A 6,248-nucleotide genomic window follows, 5' to 3' on the forward strand; every position below is an offset into this window, starting at 1 on the left:
TTTTTTTTTAAAGATTTTATTTATTTATTTGAGACAGAGAGAATGAGATACAGAGAGCATGAGAGGGAGGAGGGTCAGAGGGAGAAGCAGACTCCCTGCCGAGCAGGGAGCCCGATGCGGGACTCGATCCAGGGACTCCAGGATCATGACCTGAGCCGAAGGCAGTCGCTTAACCAACTGAGCCACCCAGGCGCCCCATCCTTTTTAATGCATTGTTGAATTCAGTTGGCTATTACTATCTTGAGGATCTTTGCACCTATGTTCTTCAGGGATATTGGCATGTATTTTCTTTTCCTGTGGTGTCCCTGTCTGATTTTGGTATCAGGGCAATGTTTTCTTGTTGCTTTTCTGTCTGGATGATTTATCCACTGATGTCAGTGGGGTATTAAAACCCCCTACTACTATTGTATTGCTGTCTATTTCTCCCTTTAAGTCTATTAATATTTGCTTTTGTATATTTAGGTGCTCCTATGTTGAGTACATAAATACTTACAAATGTTGTATCTTCTTGTTGGATTGAGCCCTTTATCATTATGTACCACCCATATTTGTCTATTACAGTCTTTGTTTTAAACTTTAATTTGTCTGATATAAATACTTCAGCTTTCTGTTGGTTTCCATTGACATGGAGTATCTTTTCTCTATGCCTTCCCTTTCAGTCTGTGTGTGTCCTTACATCTAAAGTGAGTCTGCTGTGGGCAGCATTTATACATGGGCTTATGACTGTAAGTCCCAAAGGACTTAAACCAACAAAGAATTCTTAATCAGTTACCTTTCCCAGGGCACAGCAGGAGGCAATAGACCCAGGAGCTTAGTCTTTCTGTAAATAAGGCCTATTAGGTAAATGTTACGTCTGTGGCTTAAAGGGCAGCCTTCTAATTAAACATGCAGCACCTAAGTGCTGACTCTAATCCTTTTTAGAGACCCTGAAGGGCAGGAGCTATCTTTGTAATCTAGGTCTTCTGTGCTCCAGAGTACCAGTGATTCCTGGAGGTAGGGGGGTGGGAGCTTTACACAGGGCTGGTGTCCTGGTTTTTATGTCTGGTGCCATGGTTTTTGCAGCCACTGCCCAGGGGACACCCTTTGACTGCCAGGCTCTGGTGGCCAGGGGGGCTTGCATTTCTGGGTCCTATGATATTATGGCAATTAGAAAAATGGCTGTGGGCAGGCTGCCACCCCCAGGGCACTGAACAGACAGAACGAGGCATACCCCCAGTCTTTCTGTGAAGGAGGCCTCAGTTTGTTCTGGAACTTTGGCCCGAGGGATAGGCTTTAGGTTTGGCATACACCTGGTGGATTACAGAGCTACTCCTAAGGAACACAGGCTAGGGATGCCATTTTGATGCTCTCCCTCTTCCTCCAGCTCGCCAGTATCTTCCATAGAAGAGCTTATATACTTGTCTAGAACCTCAATTTCTGCAACTGTCAGCTAGGGAACACTGCCAGATAACCTGGCTAACAGGGCTTGTGCTTGAAGTCCCACAGGACTGTATGTATCCGCCAACTTTAAAGGTGCTATCTAAGGATCTGGCTTCTAGTCAGCCTGAATCTAGGTGCTAAAAATTTCCCTTTAGGGACACTGACACATCTTGGCATATCCTCAACTACTGGGAGCTATTAAAAACATAATAGGTTGCTTGAACAAGCACAAAGGTTTGAGATCCGACAAATATTTGGGGCAGGGTTGAAAGACAAGGTTCACCCCCTACACAAGGCCACTTCTTCAAGACTGAGGAGAGGTGGTTGTTTTATCTACTGTACTGAAATCATCAGAGAGTCAAGCAAAATGAAAAAACAGAGGAATACGTTCTAAATGAAAGATCAAGATAAAACTTCAGATAAAAAACTGAATGAAACAGATAATTTACCTAAAGAGTTCGAAGTAATTGTCATAAAGGTGCTCATCAAACTGGGAAGAAGAATTGATGGACACAGTGAAAATTTCAACAAAGAGATGGAAAAATGTAAGAAAGTACCAAACAGAAGTCACAGAGCTAAAGAATATAATAATTGAACTGAAAAAGACACTAGAGGGGTTCAGCAGCAGACTAGATAAATCAGAAGAAAGGATCAGGCAATTGAAAGATGAGGCAGTAGAACTCATTCAGTCAAGATGGTAAAAAGAAAAAATGTGAAGACAGCTTAAGGGATTTATAGGACAACATTACATGGACTAACACTTGCATTACAGAGGTTCCAGAAGGAGAGAGAGGAAAAGGTGCAGAAATCTTGTTTGAAGAAATAAAGGCTGAAAATTTCCCTAACCTGGGGAAGGAAACCAACATCCACTTGCAGGAAGCCCGGGAAGTTCCAGACAACATGAACCCAAAGAGACTCATACCAAGACACATTAGAATTAAAATGTCAAAATTTAAAGAGGAGAGAATATTGAAAGCAGTAAGGGAAAAGAATTTACTATGTACAAGGAATTCCCATAAGAATATCAGTAGATTTTTCAGCAGAAACTTTGCGGACCAGAAAAAAGTGGCATGATACATTCAAAGTGATGAAAGAAAAAATGTATCATGTATGCCATGATACATTCAAAGTGATGAAAGAAAGAAATTCCGATCAAAAATACTCTACCCAGCAAAGTTATCATTCAGAACTGAAGAAGAGAGACTACGAGACAAACAAAAGCTAGAGGAGTTCACCACCACTAAACACCCTTTACAGGAAATGTTAAAGGGACATCTTTAGGCTGAAAAGAAGGGCACCGATTGGAAACAAGAAAACATACAAAACAATAGATCTCACTACAAAAGTAAATACACAGTAAATGTAGTGGATTAATCACTTGAGATACATAAGTAAAATGTGACATCAAAAATACAAAATATGGAAGGAGGGAGAGTAAAAACACTGAGTTTTAGAGTGGGATCAATGTTAAATTGTTATTAACTGATAATAGACTATTAGAGATACAAGTTGTTATATATAAGCTTCATGGTAACCATAAAGCAAAATCTGTAATACACAACCAATAAAGAGAAAAGAATGTAAATATACCACTAAAGGGAGTCATCAAACCACAAGGAAGAGAGCAAAAGAAAAAAGGAACAGAAGAACTATAAAAACAGGCAGTAAACAATTAACAAAATGGCAATAAGTATATACCTATCAATAATTACTTTAAATGTAATGGACTAAATTCTGCAGTCAAAAAAACAAAGTAGCTGAATGGAGAAGGCTTTCTGTAACAGTAGAGATATTTCTGTAATAGGCTCATATAATACAAATATAATACAGATTCTGAAACTGTTCTTCAATGATGGCCACTTGACTTGATACAAGTTACAATTTATTCATTCTGCAACTTCTCACATCAGTATTTGTCTAATTCCTGGTCTCTGGAGGTTATAGTCATCAAGGAAAAAAATTATAAAGTACTTCTTTCTCAGCTTAAAACTATTTTCCAAAAACTGCATGCCTCAACATGAACTGGATCTCCTAGAACTCTGGTAATACACTGTGTTTGAATGTTTAAAAACCCACACAATGATTTAACAGAAAAAGACATTACTCCTCTATACTGGATTTGAGCAGAGCAAAAAAATACACCATATGAGATTCTGATCTGCAGGGTGAGGATGATTAATAATTCATAACAAAAACTACAAATAAATCATTTAAATCTGTGATTTGTGAGAAACACTTAATAGGCCTATCAGCCACAGTCCCACTACCCTGTGCTATTTTCCACCTTCACCTTCTCTCCCAGTGAAGAATGATGAGATCATAATAGGGGTAGGACAGGACGACATGTTTCAGAACCATCTAGAAATGGAAACTTCATCAAATACAATACTGTAAATTAAGTTATATAACCAGGAATAAAAATGACTTCTAAAAAAAGCAATACCTATTGAGAACTTATAAGTTATGCTAGCCTCAACTTCTGCTTCAAGCAGAACAGTGTATTAATTGCTCTAGTAACTACAATCTTAGATCAATTTCAATACATATGATTTTTAATGCAGTGCTAGCTTCCTAAGCAGTTATCTCCAATGATCAATGAAGATGAGAGACAAAAACAATACTTAACCCAATAAATGAGAGCTGACAGCAAAAAACAACAACAACAACAAATTTAAAAATCAGAGTTACCTTGTATGCAAATACCTGTAAGTGTTCTTGTATACTTAGGTATAAGCCTTGGGCATGTTGCATAGTGGGGTAGTAAATTCTGAGACTCTTATTGGGGTGGATTATCTAAGGGGCTAACAACATCCCAAATCCCTAATATGCCTTAACCTCTGATATAAAAAAACAAATACTCTCCAAATAGAAGAAACCCTCAATAAGTATTGTTTTTTAACTTTAATACATGTATTGAATCTACAATTTATTGAGCACTTACACATTTTTTTCATTATCTCATGTAATAACACAAACAAAAACACTACAAAATGGGAACAATTATTCCCATTTTATAGATGAGGAAAGTGAGATATAAAAAGCTTAAGTAACTTTTTAGATATCCAAAGACACAAAGCTAATAACTGTTACAGGTGGGATTTAAGCTCAGACAGCCTAATTCCAAAGCAATATTCTTAACTATCACTTATTCTGCTCCTTGTACTTATGCAAATGATAATTATAATAATAAACTTTTATGTGCTTGTGTGCCTAGCATTGTTTTAACCCATTTAGATGTACTGACTAATTTAATCCTCACAAAAACCCAATGAAGTTTACAGATGAGGAAACTGAGGCAAGGAGAGGATGGGCTCTGAAGCCAGGTACTCTTACTTCTGAGCTTATGCTCATAACCACCTCACCATTCTGCTTCATGAATACTGGTTCATTTAATCCACTGATCAACTATCTAAGGGAGTTTCTATCCCTGTCCTACATAGTTGATTCCTACAGAGCAAGGAAATAAAAGTGCATAAGAAGGCAAGAGGCTTCTGGGAGGCAGCAAACCAAGACCCCTTCCTCAGTTCCCTCAATAGTGAAGTTAGGGAAATGTGTGCAGGGACATGTTTCCACAGCAGACCAGGAGACCTCCTGACAGTAGCTTAAGTGGCAGGAATGTAAAACAAGATCTCTGAAATAAAAATATATGCACTGAGGAAAGAAAGCACTTAGGCTGGCGACCTGTGCCCCACACCAGGATTTGAGGACTTGTGGAGAAAGAGCTCAATACAGCAGAACATATAACTACTGCACAGTGTGCCTCTGGACCAGCTGCTGTACTTTAGGGACCTACAGTGGAGTCTAGGTTTATGAACCAAACAAGAGTTGGAATCTGTAGGCAAAGGCAGGTGCCTCTCACTACCACCTCCAAAAAAAACCTCCCACTTTCTACTCCCTGATCTCTGGAACCTTCACACATATGGCCTTCTTTATTTTATTATCTATCATTTATTATCTTTCTGTTGTATTACATGGTCAAAGAGACCTCCAGGTGTGTCAATACAAAAAAATTTTGGAAAAATACTAGTCACAAGACTGCAAGGAACCAAAAGTGATGTGATGGCCTTAAGGGTTTCTGAGCTAGCCTTGCTAATCTGCAGAAGATGAATTTAGAAAATTCAGCCTAATTACTGAGGATGTTCAAGGCAAAAACTGCCTAACTTTCATGGCATGGATCATGACAAAAGGTGCTCCATGGTCCAAAAAATGGCAGATCATGACTAAAGCTCATGCTGATGTCAAAACTACAGATGGTTATTTGCTTAAATTGGGGTTAGTGTTACTTAAAAAACACCACAATCAGATTCAGAGGACCTCTTAGGCTCAGCACCAAATCCAGAAGATGGAAATCATGGCCTGAGAGATGCAGACAAATGACTTGATTCCAGATAGCACTGGGAAAGATACAGAAAAGGCTGGCCAATCTAGCTTCTCCACTATGCTGTCATTATAAAGGTAACAGTGCTGAAGAAGCCCTGTTTGAATTAGGAAAACTCAGGGAGCTTCCCAGTAAAAGTAATGGTTCTGGAAAAGCTACTGGGGATAGGACAGGTGTTAAAGCTGAATGAGCTAAAAGATATGAGACGCCGGTCAAGAATCTGCTTAAAATTCAGACTTTTAATGATGATACACAAGAAACCTTATTTACAAAAAATTTTTCTTTTAATAATGTGACTAGGTTTGTAATTATGAGATTCTAAAGCAAGTCAAATAATTTCAAATGTGTAATGGGAACTCATTATTAAAACAACTCTACTGTTGAGATATCTATAAATTCAGTTTCTCATACATAAAACTTACTTAAAATGAGATAAAACTGAACATTGAAT

At 38.2% G+C, this 6,248-nt stretch overlaps 1 pseudogene; it reads left to right on the plus strand.

Annotated features, from left to right (window-relative positions):
* LOC145721361 (small ribosomal subunit protein eS1 pseudogene) overlaps positions 1 to 5,987 on the plus strand; it is a 12,787-nt pseudogene extending 6,800 nt beyond the window's left edge.
* Positions 5,988 to 6,248: the final 261 nt, after the last annotated feature.

Source organism: Leptonychotes weddellii, chromosome 5 (assembly GCF_054177405.1).
Source record: "Leptonychotes weddellii isolate Sample4059 chromosome 5, ASM5417740v2, whole genome shotgun sequence".
Lineage (NCBI taxonomy): Eukaryota > Metazoa > Chordata > Mammalia > Carnivora > Phocidae > Leptonychotes > Leptonychotes weddellii.